The sequence below is a fragment of the Macrobrachium rosenbergii genome, chromosome 18 (assembly GCF_040412425.1).
Source record: "Macrobrachium rosenbergii isolate ZJJX-2024 chromosome 18, ASM4041242v1, whole genome shotgun sequence".
Lineage (NCBI taxonomy): Eukaryota > Metazoa > Arthropoda > Malacostraca > Decapoda > Palaemonidae > Macrobrachium > Macrobrachium rosenbergii.
The window spans coordinates 27,214,686-27,228,390 of record NC_089758.1 but is presented as its reverse complement, the minus strand read 5'-3'; the positions used below and the strand labels follow the sequence as shown (position 1 = coordinate 27,228,390).

At 38.0% G+C, this 13,705-nt stretch overlaps 1 protein-coding gene and 5 non-coding genes across 6 annotated transcripts in view; 5 read left to right on the top strand and 1 right to left on the bottom strand.

Annotated features, from left to right (window-relative positions):
- LOC136848228 (uncharacterized) overlaps window positions 1-13,705 on the top strand; it is a 94,314-nt gene that overhangs the window by 45,563 nt on the left and 35,046 nt on the right. The window lies entirely within an intron of this gene.
- On the top strand, window positions 3,139-3,212 carry TRNAI-AAU (transfer RNA isoleucine (anticodon AAU)). Its single transcript has one exon. It is a non-coding gene; the product is annotated as a tRNA-Ile (tRNA).
- TRNAI-AAU (transfer RNA isoleucine (anticodon AAU)) lies at window positions 4,701-4,774 on the top strand. The gene has a single exon. It is a non-coding gene; the product is annotated as a tRNA-Ile (tRNA).
- On the top strand, window positions 7,709-7,790 carry TRNAL-AAG (transfer RNA leucine (anticodon AAG)). Its single transcript has one exon. It is a non-coding gene; the product is annotated as a tRNA-Leu (tRNA).
- On the top strand, window positions 10,604-10,675 carry TRNAC-GCA (transfer RNA cysteine (anticodon GCA)). Its single transcript has one exon. It is a non-coding gene; the product is annotated as a tRNA-Cys (tRNA).
- On the bottom strand, window positions 13,368-13,439 carry TRNAG-UCC (transfer RNA glycine (anticodon UCC)). The gene has a single exon. It is a non-coding gene; the product is annotated as a tRNA-Gly (tRNA).

Genomic DNA, 13,705 nt, shown 5'->3' with positions numbered 1-13,705 from the left:
TGTTTTAAAAGAGAAAACAGTTGCGCCTCTGAGAGAGAGAGAGAGAGAGAGAGAGAGAGAGAGAGAGAGAGAGAGAGAGAGAGAGAGAGAGAGAGAGAGAGAGATACTGACGGGTTTGTTGTATAATTAAATTTTTATTTGCTACTTGAATACGTCCATGGATGAGCGTTTAGTCATTTTTACTAAGCCATAACAGAATAATGCAATTTCTCTGACTTTTTGTCTGGTAATTTCCCAAAATTTTGGTTGTTGAATTTGATGGTTATTTTATGTAGATAAGTAACATGGTCTGACGGTGCTTTTCTCGGAATGAATGTGATGAGGGAAGATTAGAATTCATGCTTGGGGGAATGGAAAAATTTCTGAGCTGGGAATCTTATACTGAAAATTGTTACGTGGCTGAGGAAAGAGAAGACTTTCACGCTGAAAAATTGCTTTGTGGATGAAGGAAAGACTGTTGAAAATGTGAAAATGTAGAAAATTCCTGAAAACACTGTTACGTGGTTGGGGGAAGGGAAGACTTTCAAGTTGATAAATTAATTAGTGGATGGGGAAGGAAAGACTTTTGAAAATTGTTTAGAAAATTCTGGAAACTGATAGGTGGTTGAGGGAAGAGACGACAGTTGAAAATTGTGTGGATTTTGAACGGAGTGATGAAAATTGTTTTGAAAATTTCAAAGACAACGGCGAAAAAAATCGAAAAATAAACATGAATGAACAATAATTCAGGTGTGTGTGTGTGATCAGGTTCTCATTTAACAAGAATGAAAATGAAAAAATAAATAAGGAGCAACATTCATCAAGTTAAATGAGATGTAAAAAGGACCAGGTCCACCTGTATTGGTGAGGCTGCTACGGGCTGGCTACTCACGGGCGCGATCCCACTACTGGTCGACATGGGTGCTTTTGGCTGTTGGGTTTCCCCCCTGGCCCGGTTCACACCTCCTTAGACAACCTGGACGCCCCATGGCTCCCCAAGGGCGCCCATATTGATGCCGAGCTTAGTGCGGACGCCCACTCAACATAGGCAGGTCCGCAGCAGTAATCCCCACCTCAAGCCATCCACTGGCCCAAGCCACCGAGACGCCGGTTTACAGGGCGACGCCACTCGCCCCGGCGGAGGCAAAGGGCCTTCGAAGTCCTCTTAAGCCGACGCTCGACTTTCGTACCTGAATCGAATTTTGCAAAGCAAAACGGGATTTAACTGCGACGACGTTGGTGAATATTTAGAATTATATTTTATACAGTATAGTTCTTTAATCTGTATGTTCTCAGTGATCTTTGAAGAAATTTATGCAGAGGTATTTCAGATATAAATAAGGAAATCTGAGCTTACAAAGGAACACTTCCGGAAGGAGTTATTACCTTAAACTTATGTTTTGGGTCGAGTTGCTGATTACTGAACAGTCCACTTATCTATTCTTTAAAGAATAAAGCGCAATAAACGATTAAATTGATGTATTATATTACAACAAAGTTTGTTTATGATGCGCAAGTCTACAGTTCTCTGTTTTATAAAAGAAAACGGTCGTGCCTCTGTTGGACAGAGAGAGAGAGAGAGAGAGAGAGAGAGAGAGAGAGAGAGAGAGAGAGAGAGAGAGAGAGAGAGAGAGAATCCCGTATTTGCTATTATTTTGAATATATATCCTTGAATTCGGTCTGACAGTCTATAGGCCATGAAAAATTAGTACCCATTTCTCGTTGGTTTTCTTGGTGATAATTTCCAATAATTATTGAGGTTGTATTTTATGATAAATACTTCTCATACGCTACTTGGCTTGACGCTACTGTTCGTTAGATGACGGTGAATGGGAGGAAAGGAAGACTTTTAATTTGAAAATTGTGAATGGCTGGGAGCAGGGAAGACTTGAACTCGAAAACTGTCAAATCGTTGGGGTAAGGGAAACTGAACACTGTTAAATGGTTGGGAGAACGAAGACTTTTAAACTGAAAATTGTCAAGGGTTTGGGGGAACGAAGACTTGCTTTGAAAACTGTTAAATGGGTGGAATAAGGGAAGACCTAATATGAAAACTGTTACGTTGTTGAGAAAAGAGAAGACTTGAATAATGCCTTCTCTGAAGTAATGCGTGTTGTGAGAGAGATAGTTCGTTAAGATCAATAAATAAGAAATACTGGTAGAACAAGTCGATATGATTGTTTTCGGGGTAAGTTGATTCATGATTATTGAGTAATCTATCATCTTTCTTCTTTCGTTAAAAATGAAGAGTAAACATTATTTACATTATCAAATTACATTTCAATTTCTTTTACGATACGATGTCTGTCCAACTGAATTCACTGACAGAAAACGGCCTTGCCTTCGTTGGAGAGAGATAATAGACTCATTGAGAGAGAATTTGGCATTGCAATATATGCTCTACGAAGTCTAACCTCTTTGTAAAGCAATTTGCTAAGTTAGCAATGCAAGCGTTCTTTTACCAGATTTTTCATTAAGTTTCCCAAGGTAATTCTACTAGCAATATCAAGACTTTAGCTACATCAAAAGGTTTTTCGTCGACTGCTTTCCGAGAGGTTTACTTGTAAAGTTGATGCAATCTTACTCTGACTAAAACCTTATGTAGTTCACATCCCGCACACTCACATAACTATTCAAATTACTTTCATTTTGCACACACACCCACACGGATACACACATCATCATCGTTTCAATTACTTATTCAGTGATACTTCCCGAATATATCGATGTTTTCAAGTGACAAATCTTAACAAACCTTGCTTAGGACTATATTCTAGTCAGCCTTGATAGTAGGAACATGGAAAATCGATACTAGATTGGTAGCAGAACGAAATGGGCTGTAATATGGCTCTGAATTTGTATTACCACAGGTGAGGGCGAGGGGTGGAGACCTTTTTTCCAATTCAATTTTAAGTTTTGAATGGTAATCCAATTTACAGTTCAGGTTAGGTCTATCAGAGTAGGTGATCAACAGTCAGTTAGGTCTATCAGAGTAGGTGATCAACAGTCAGTGACTCCGGATGCGCACTCCATCCCAGGACAAAATATGATTGCGGGAGTCCCTTACACCACTTCCATCCGAAAGGTTGGGGTGGGGATGGGCTGGGAGATTGCCGAATGCTTGAGAAGAATACCAAGCTCTTAAGACCGCCTCGCCAAGGCCTGTTAGCTCAGTTGGTTAGAGCGCCGTGCTAATAACGCGGATGTCGTGGGTTCGATCCCCATACGGGCCATTGGTGTATCTTTTGATCGCTGCAGTGAGGTCATAATAAAGAGATCTCTTCCTTTTATGTATATAAATTCTTTCGGGAGACATACCCCTCTTCCACTACATAAGTCAGGCCAGGATGTCATGGGAATTAGCTGAAGAAGGCCCCAAGGGTTAAGTACTGTTCTCTAGATGGTGATCCAAGACCTACAGAAGAGATCATATGGTGACCGGTTGGTTCAAGTTAAACCTACCTTATGCCAGCAAGGGTCCATGCCCTATGGCAAGGCAAGACACTGTCCTGGAGACAGCAAATATGGTAAGATGTAACAAACTGTACAAGGCCTGGTGTTGACTCACGACATCTGTCCAACCAACGCGGACGAGTTGGGGTCCCGTGAACTAAACCCTACCTGCATAAGGATGCAGGTAATAGATTAGATTGAAATGGATAACACAAGTAATCAGTGATCCCACAAATGAACTAGTTCCCATGTCTTCCTTTACTCCCACTAATCATTCTTCGTACTTCACAGCGCTGTTGATGGACTACATGGGCTCTTGCTTTTAAAGGCAGTCTATATTTGTTTAACAAGAACTACCTAATCCATACACCATTGATGAAAAGCCTTCAATTCCAGAGAAAAGTTATTGTAAAAATGTGAATCGGCAGCTTAAGTTAGACGATTGCCACCAATTACTTCAGGAATCCCCAAAATGAAATTTCAGAACTGCATTGATTTAAAGAATTTTCTATACTTCTAGGTGAATGGGAAAAGTGACAAATTAGACAATACATCTGCAATTCTCGTTCCAGAAACCGTACAATACACTGAAAGCGTGTTATCCCCTTTGTAATGCACAAGTAACTAAGATAATTGAGCTCAAATATTTGCCATATCAAAGGATTTATTTTCAATGGTTCTGTTTATAAAGGATGTGTTTATGTACATACAACAGCAGACATTCACTGAAGACAACTCCAATATTTTTTATAACAATTGTGATTGAACCTAATATATATAATGGGAGTTTTCTACTTCTATATATATTTATTCCTAACAAACCAACCAGACGAAAACCTTTTTCTTATTTTGTTTACACAATATGTTTCTGAAAGAAAATTATATCCAAAACATTAAATTACTACCTATGGCAAATGCCCATGCTGATATCAAGCCCATTCGATCTAAAACCAATTAAGCAACAGCCTGGTTTCTTAAAATAATTTAACTTGGTAGACAAACAAATTTCTCAGTAATTTTGAAGATTACTGAGGATGATATCTGACAAGGTAATTTCCTGTGATAATTCAATCACTGTACTATCCCACAAAAAAATATCAGGTCTTCACATCCGGTTTCCCGTGATGGTCACTTACGATTTGCTTAGTGATAAGGGGAAAGAAACAGTAATATGCATTCTTTTGAAGGTTTGTCCATAAAAACTGCGACCAGATGAAAATCAATAAAAATGAAGGAATCGATCTGACTTACTTCCCTCGAAATGTGGAGGCCTGTTAGCTCAGTTGGTTAGAGCGCCGTGCTAATAACGCGGATGTCGTGGGTTCGATCCCCATACGGGCCAGACGTGGATAACGTTTTGTAACTTTGAAGCGACACGAATGCTTTTTATGAAATAGACTAAATTTACTCCCATATGCTCAGTTTTAAAGACTGATTAATTCATTTATGTTACCTTAATTCAATTACATTACCTTAGTCACATTTCACCGATTTTCAACGGCTTGCAGCTAAGTGCATTAATGATAGGTCCAGGCTGTTTAATGCCAATAACCTCCCATTCACCAACTGCTTATAGTTTATTCCACAGGTAAACTTAATTGCAGAGAAATATTAACAATCTCTTGCTAACATCCTTGCTAACAACGACGACAAACATATATAAATAAATGCAAACTTCTCTGAGTTGTGAAAAATTTCATGCTTCTTAAAACGGAAGCACTGACCAGTGTTGTGGAAAACCACCCTAAATGGGGTCTAACTTTGCGCCAATTCTTAAAAGAATGTAGTTGTCAATGATTGGCAAAGAAAGACTGTTTATTCAGCCCATAAACTTATTATCAACTGGGCATGCTGGAAACTCTGCCTACTTACTTCCAGTACTTTCACACGTTCGTAAATAAATGGCAAGGAGTATGTACTGTATTGTACTTAAGGTACGTGACTAAGAAGGAATCTACAATTTTCCCTCTGTACATATAAATGGGCAAAGAATATTCCTTCACTAATGACTCAAGTTGTTGTTCCACTAGTTAATATATCAAACTGATCAACCATTTACATACAGTATGGCTCAACATTAGTAAAAATTTCAAGATCTCACTTCAGTCTTATGCATATAAGCAGTAACATCCAGAACAATATAAACTACTTAAAGAATCACATACAGTACCTGGATAATATTCCAAATATTACCTTAACATTAACATCAAAATAAACATTGTTTTTGACGTTAAAATAATAAAAGCAATGAGTCCACGATGTATTAAATGAAGAAATCAATACTCTGAATATTCAGTTATTGGAACTAATTGAGAACTCTTCAAAGAAACTTTTATTAACAACGCGCACACACATTCATAGGAAATTATAATATACAGGTTCTACTTGTTTTAGAGTTATTTTCGATATTGTACAAGTAAAAGATGCGCCGAAGTTTCTTCGGCGCAATCGAGTTTTCTGTACAACCGCTACAGTGCATGATCAAGGCCATCGAAAATAGATCTATCTTTTGGTGGTTTCAGTATAATGCTGTATGAACCGCGACCCATGAAACTTTAACCACGGCCCGGTGGTGTTCTGGCCTATGTCGTTGCCAGAAGCACGATTATGGCTAACTTTAACCTTATATACAATTAAAAAAAAACTCCTGAGGCTAGAGGGCTGCAATTTCTTACGTCTGATGACTGGAAGGTGGATGATCAACATATCAATTTGTAGCCTTCTACCCTCAATAGTTTTTAAGATCTGAGGGCGGACAGAAAAAGTGCGGATGGACAGACAAAGCCAGCACAAGTTTTACAGAAAACTTATAACTTGTTTTCTTAAACTTTCCATACATCTCGTGACAACACTAAATTTCTTGAGACATAATACCTTTTCACAAACTATTCCACTTACCATTCATTGAGACAACATTCGGAAAGTAATTCTAGACCCAAGGCATAAATGTTTTAAATTGTCATTTAGTCTCATACTGCCTATGAAATGCCATTAAATGCATGAATAATGAAATGGCACCAAGAATTATGGGACTGCATGTGAGATGCTGCTTTTTTACTTTTTTTTATTTATTTATTTTTATTTTTTTTGTAAAATTGGAATCGAGTTCCTGACCAGGGTGCGTAAGGTATGTATGGCTGACGGAAATGTTCCAAAGAAATGTGCAAGAAGTCACAAGTTTTCATTTTTCACGTTTTAAAACGATTGGGACGAAAGAGGAAACGGAAGTTATTTCCAGACCTCTACAGTATTTGGGGATGGGGAATGGTGTTGATTCACTGGCCAGTATGATGCACAAGCCTTTGACCCCCACAACCATGATGATTATATTCTAATAGCATTATAGCCAGCTGAATTTCTTCCTTTGGGAGACTTAAACAAGTCGCTGCTGAACTGTTGTGTCACAAATAACTTCAACGGTCGTTTATTACTATTTTCTCTATGATCTTCCCACAAAAAAAAAAGTGTGACTGATCTGCAGTTAGTCATGTTCTTGGAATTCTTTTTTTGTTTCTTGAGGAATCTGATCATCCCATATTATCACAGGTCTAAGAACTGATACCATGGTTACTGTCCTACTTATACTTAGTTCTCTAGTATGATATCTGTCTGACGTAGAATTTGTTTGCACTAAACTTGCCAGATGTTTCTTTTCCTTTCCCTATCCGTATGACTGATGTCCCCACAGTTTGTTCTGATAACGAGACTGTTAGGGTCCAGCCTAATAATGTCCACCATCTTTAGTCCATGGCTCTGTCCTGGTTATTTGATGTTATCTTTTGTTGCCTGTCCTGGTTATGTGATCTTTCATTTTGCCATTCTTATTACATACAAATGTGCCACTTGTCTCTTCGTTTCACTCTAACCCCCATTATCTTCCAGTTTTAATATCTTAGAAGGTACAATCAAAATCTAACGATTGACAACTGTAAACCTGATCTTCATAGATACACTCTCTGTCGAATCAAAGTTCAAATGTCCGGGAAAACAGACTAACAATATCACCAGGGTCACGCGTATTAAGAAAAGTTTCGTTTACAAACCACTTGTCAGAGGAATTACATAACATCTGTAATTTATTCAGTTTGACATACAGTAACGATCCTTTCCTTATCGTGTCCTAAAAGTTGCCAGAAACGGAGCAGTGCAAATCCAAAGGGCTCAAAAACTACAGGTGTAAGACTTCCTATTTAAGAGTCCACCCACCATAATACCATTAATGCAATAAGGGTTGACCCTGGTGCTGAGTTTGTCTGTTTGTACACGATACTAATAGGGTAGCGTGGCCGAGCGGTCTAAGGCGCTGGTTTAAGGCACCAGTCTCTTCGGAGGCGTGGGTTCGAATCCCACCGCTGCCAGAAGTTTTGTTATGTTTGGTGATGGAACAAAGATTACCTACGACAATTGATTATATAATGTGAAAATTATGTAATAGTCACTCATTTTAGCTCTAACAAAAGGTCTATATAACCAGAGACAGGATACACAAACAAAAGATCTACATAATCAGAGAAAGGATAAACAAACAAAAGATCTATATAATCAGAGACAGGATACAAACAAAAGGTCTATATAATCAGATGGGGGAAGCAAATCATAAGTTTAACAGCTCAGTGGTAGATTCATGAGACTGCATTTGAAAGGTCACTGATTTTGGTCATGGCCTAGTGCCCAACCACTGACCTAGACGAGAAGGGGTACCAGCGTCCGCTGGGTTTAAGAAAAGGGCAAGGGGCTACCAACCCCATCCTTAAAAGCCTGTTTTACTTATTTCTGTGATTATGTAAGAGAGTTCCGCTAAAATCCACCAGAAGAAAAGAATTGTTCAATTTGACATAAAGGTTGTAGTGTGGAGGAACTGCAATATTAATGCGCCAATTCTGAAGGGGCGCCTCTTTCAAGAAACTTCTGGAATAGTTTAAGTTAGTTTGGCCTGGCCAAAGTTCAAACAGTGCAAATACATGGTTCATGTGGGTAAAGATGTGTGTGTGAGAGGAAGAGACAGAATAATGACACCAGAGACAAACTGCAATACGATTCTAAGTTAGCACAGAACTTGTGTGTGTGTGCAATATTTTGTTAAAACAGAATTCCATCAAACATAAGTCCATAAAAATGCGAAAATGTAGAAAATGAATGCTATATTTCAGAGAACAACTGTCACTCTTTTCAGGTAAGTAATGAATGAGAAGAGTTACAGAAACGTGGTATTTATACCAAAAGGTCCATAAGTCAGCCGCTACGTCATTCCAGCTGACAATTTCTCTATAATCTTCTTAATCATTGGTTGGAAGAAGATTTTATCTTTAATATCGGAGCCTCGGCTCCTTTTGAGAGGTTCACTGTATTTCTTTGTTTAATCAAAGCTGATTCTACAATCTGGCTTTTGAACCGACAATTGCTGCTATACATTATGTGAAAAATTCCCGTTTATCCTATGATTATGGTTATTTATGTGGTTATTATAAATAACTGAGCACTGTTGTCCATACCAAACTGAATGTTTAAGCTCTATTAATCTCTGGGGGAGTGATTTACCTGTAAAACCGATATAAGATTGGTCACAGTCGAGGCAAGGGATTTCGTAAACTCCAGTGTCTTTGGGGACCGGCTTTTGTTGGACATTATTCTGGGATTTGGCTAAGGTATTTGGGTGCATAAAAGCAAAAGGGTTAGAGTTTCCAAGTGCCTGTGTCAACGTCTTAATCCTGTCCAAGTGTGGGATTTTTATTTTATTGTTGGGTGTCTCTCTAGTCTTGTTTTGAGGGGAACGGTAGAAGATTATGTTAGCTTTGGGGATCGCTTTCTCAATTGTATGGTCAAGGTACTTTAAAGATGGCAGGTACTAGAAACAAGAACTGCTACAACAGTTGCAAAAGATAGTCAAGAATTAAATGGTTATCTGCATGCGTTCAAAATGACCTTATCATCAATTTTGACACTCCAGGATAAGGGCAGATGAAGACAGATACATACATACAGTCATACATACCTGACCCATCAAAAATGAATGTACTACGATATAATATTCATTGATCAAAATAAATGGTGATAGGCTATACATCACTGGCAAGGCATTTTATCATACATCTGTACGGCATAAAACAAAATTCATCCCTTACCTTCTTAACAAATACTTTTAAAGAAAAATTCAGAAACTCTACTTTGGCTAAATTCAAATAATCATTTCCACCTTTTACTTCTGCTACTATCCTTGCTAGTAAACTACCTTATAGATACACGAATGCAAGAAATACATTAAATAAATTTTTTGGTAAAATGGCCGTAAAATTTGTCTTTGCACTTAACAAATAAACCCAATATCACTGTAAAGATAATTGATTGTAGTTTTGCACAGAATACAGTAATTTTATATTTCATAATTAATTGGTGATTACATTTAAATGGATGGTAAGTGCAATACTGCGACAGTATACATTAGCTTTATAAAAGACTCCAAAATCAGTATCTCAACATGTATGGTCAGTGAGAGCAAGGTGTACATTGGCGTTACACAAAAATATACGAGTACACACTGTATTTTATATATGAGAAATACATAATTTCCCTATACATTCATATTAGGTATGTTTTTGTGTGTGGGTGTGTAAGCATACATTCCCATTTAATCTGAACGATGAAGAGAAAAGGGTAAATATCAAAATTGCAATACAGTCGTCTGCCCAACAGAAAGGAGGTTGTCTTAAGGAGCATATAAGATTCTAGTTCCATATCTATATGGCCGATTATATGCTAACCAAGCATCGTAAAAACCAGGCAGTACAACATAGCATACTAAGTCACTTCCGCTGGAAAGGATGACCCTTGAATCTGACTTGGCAATAGTCACTACTACCACATTCGTTCTCTAAAAAATCTACAGTAAAAGCACATTATAAAAATGAGCTTTCAAACACTCAAGAGTTTATTCCTCATGGAAAGGAGATGGAATGCTTCTTGTAGATTCATATCCAGTATGCATATAGGTATGGTTTCTAGAAGGCTTTATAAAGACACACGACTCTCCTTTCCAAATCTTTCTGACCATTTTACGTGGTATTCTTATGAGGCAAAATAACCACAGGCCTACGTAAAGATAACGAAGGATTATCAGTGTCTTTATGTTGAATCTTAAAATTTTCTTTTAATATTTATTGTGTCATTCGTAGCAGGGGGTGTAGCTCAGTGGTAGAGCATTCGACTGCAGATCGAGAGGTCCCCGGTTCAATCCCGGGCGCCCCCTGACGGTAGCTTTTGTTGTTTTGATTACAGAGTGACGAAATGGTATAACAGTTACTTTGCGGTTTCAACACATTACGGCGAAAGCAGCAGCCCACTTCAATAAATGTGCTTAACCTTTCACTCAATCCTTTGAGGGACTGAAGCAGAGGTAGCCCTTTGCATTGTGTTAAGTAGAAGCTAAGCTGCTGGGGAGCTGAACCAGAAATGGGAACAGCCACCCACCACCACCCCCTTGTGTTCATTAACAGGTATGCTAAATAGGATTTGAACCATACTTCATCCTGGCCATGTTTAGAAGAGGATATTTTGCCCAGCCATTCTTTTGTAACAGATTTTTGGTGGGAGTTAACCATACTTGGTCCTAGCCATGTTTCTCTAGAAGATTTTTTTGTGGGAGGTAACTGCACTTCATCCCGCCCAATTTTTAGTAGATTTTTGTGGGAGTTAAACCTACTTCATCCGAGTCATGTCTAAGCAGAATAGCAGAAGATACGTTTTAGTAGCAGATTTTCTACTGTTTTATTCTAGGAATTACTGCAGCCAAAAATGAAATCAGCAAACAAGGGTTGGGTAAAATGATTTGATGGATGTGAAGATGAAAGCAAGGGACTGACATGACAATTTTTTCTTTCTTTGATCTGCTAGTAGTAGAAGCCATTTACATATTTTTGCAGTCCACACAATGCTAAAATATGTAATGCATACTACCAATATTTTTTTGTGATCCAAGGGTTATTATCTATAAACTTTGTGGATTAGGGTACTTAGCATAAGACATTCATAATTAGCAGGCTAATTTACTTTTACAGATATTTAAATTCAAAATTAGAAGATTACTAAAGATCTACGTTCAGATCATGCTTTTATGATGGTTACGACTAGATGTGGGGCAGTCGATGGTGCATGCAATATTGGCGAAGCCTAAGTATCACTTAGGTTCCGTCCATCTGGACCGATGTGGACTAGATAATGTTAGTATTTAAGAGTATTTGCCCATTCCTTAAGCAGTCAAAAGTTTATACTTGACTGCGCCTGTCGGAAAGCTAGCACCAAAAGCAACTTCAATTGAGTTGTGCTGATTTGAATGCTTAACTCTCTATGATGCTGCAGAACATGAGAGAACATGTTAACTAACTTCATCAAAACTAAGTTTCTACTAAAATATGTTTGCTTTGATATGGAAGAATGAAAGTAACTGAATTAAAAATAAGGGCATGAGATCTTAAGTAACAACTCCAAAATCTAATACACTATAAATACAAAATGGACCTCTCTGGCATGGTATAAGGCTATGACACGTTATGGCAAAGTTAACATAAAACAAGCCAAAAGTAGTTAATATTTTCTCATTTCATAGTTAATATTTTCTCATTTCATAGGTATAATGGTAATTCCTTGAGACATGAAGAAACAACTGTACATAACGAATATGCAAAATAGACCACCGTGGTTACAAAACCATTACTTTTTGGACCTCCTGAATTTGTTCGACAAGGCTTAAGCTAGTAACTGATACGTTTTTAATACTTTTAAATCCCACGAACTTTTACAAAGACTATCCATCACTACAACATACTTGACAAACAAGAATTATTGAACACACTATTCATCCCACTGACGCTGTGTTACTGCGAGCTGAACTGACAGTAGCCAAACAATGCCTGGAAACCATCAGGTCAATGGCCTCCAAGATCAACAATACTATCCCAAAGAGCAGATGAGTTTCAGGAATATTGAAAACCATTGAATAAGAACAACATTTAGAATCAAACTGCTTGAATCTTACCTACAATCCATACTAAAGATGGTCTTGGCCCTTAACTAGTTAGGTATGCTATCCCTCTTTTTAATATGGAAATTGAGCAGCACTGAAAAATCCATTCAACAGGTAACACCCCACTTAAGCCAGCCTGAAGCCAGTGCTGGCCACTGATGTGGGGCATTAAAAAGGATTAAGATGACTTTTTTCTGATTTTAGTTCAAGGTGGTCTTTTGGATTAAGATCCCTTCTTCTGATTTTAGTTAAAGGTGGCCTTTTGGATTAAGATCCCTTCTTCTTCTTCTTCTTCTTCTACTTTTAGTTTAAGGTGGCCTTTTGGATTAAGATCCCTTCTTCTTCTTCTTCTTCTCCTTTTAGTTTAAGGTGGCCTTGTTGATTATCAGATGCCTTCTTCAACTTTTAGCTTAGGGTGACCTTGTGGGTTATAAGATGACTTCTACTTTTAGTTTAAGGTGGCCTTTTGGATTAAGATGCCTTCTTCTTCTCCTTTTAGTTTAAGGTGGCCTTGTGGATTATCAGATGCCTTCTTCAACTTTTAGCTTAGGGTGGCCTTGTGGGTTATAAGATGACTTCTACTTTTTGTTTAAGGTGGCCTTATGGATTAAGATGACTTCTCCTTCTACTTTGGTTTAAGGTGGCCTTGTGGATTAAGATGCCCTCTTCTTCTCCTACTATGGTTTAAGGTGGCCTTGTGGATTCATATGCCTTCTTCTTCTACTTGTAGTTTATGGTGCCTTGTGCCAGCATGGGCTCTTGTTCTAGGGCAACATGTAACTGAAAAAAACATCTGTCCATCACAATACATGATTAGAGAACATGACTGCCAAAGAGAAAGAGCTAGTGCTGACATAAGGCCAGCTTAACCAATAAGATAAAAAGACGTCAAGTAGAGCTTTTGCAGCAAAAGTGTCTTTGCGATGGCCGGGAATCGAACCCGGGTCAACTGCTTGGAAGGCAGCTATGCTAACCACTATACCACCATCGCTTGAGATCCTATGACATTTAAACATTTTTTAACAAAGTGCTTTTATGAACAACACATTCTTTCTTTGGAGATTCTAAACATCCAAATGCTATACTTTTTCAATGAATATTTCTGTGGCACACAAAAGTGTCCCAGATTGAAAATTAAGACCGATGAATTCAAACTCTTACGAAAAATATGGCTGGAATATACATCACAAGAACTTTGGGTCGAAGATGAACATTAAGCAGGTTTCGACAACGTTAGTTTCGTGTGTTTGTGATGGG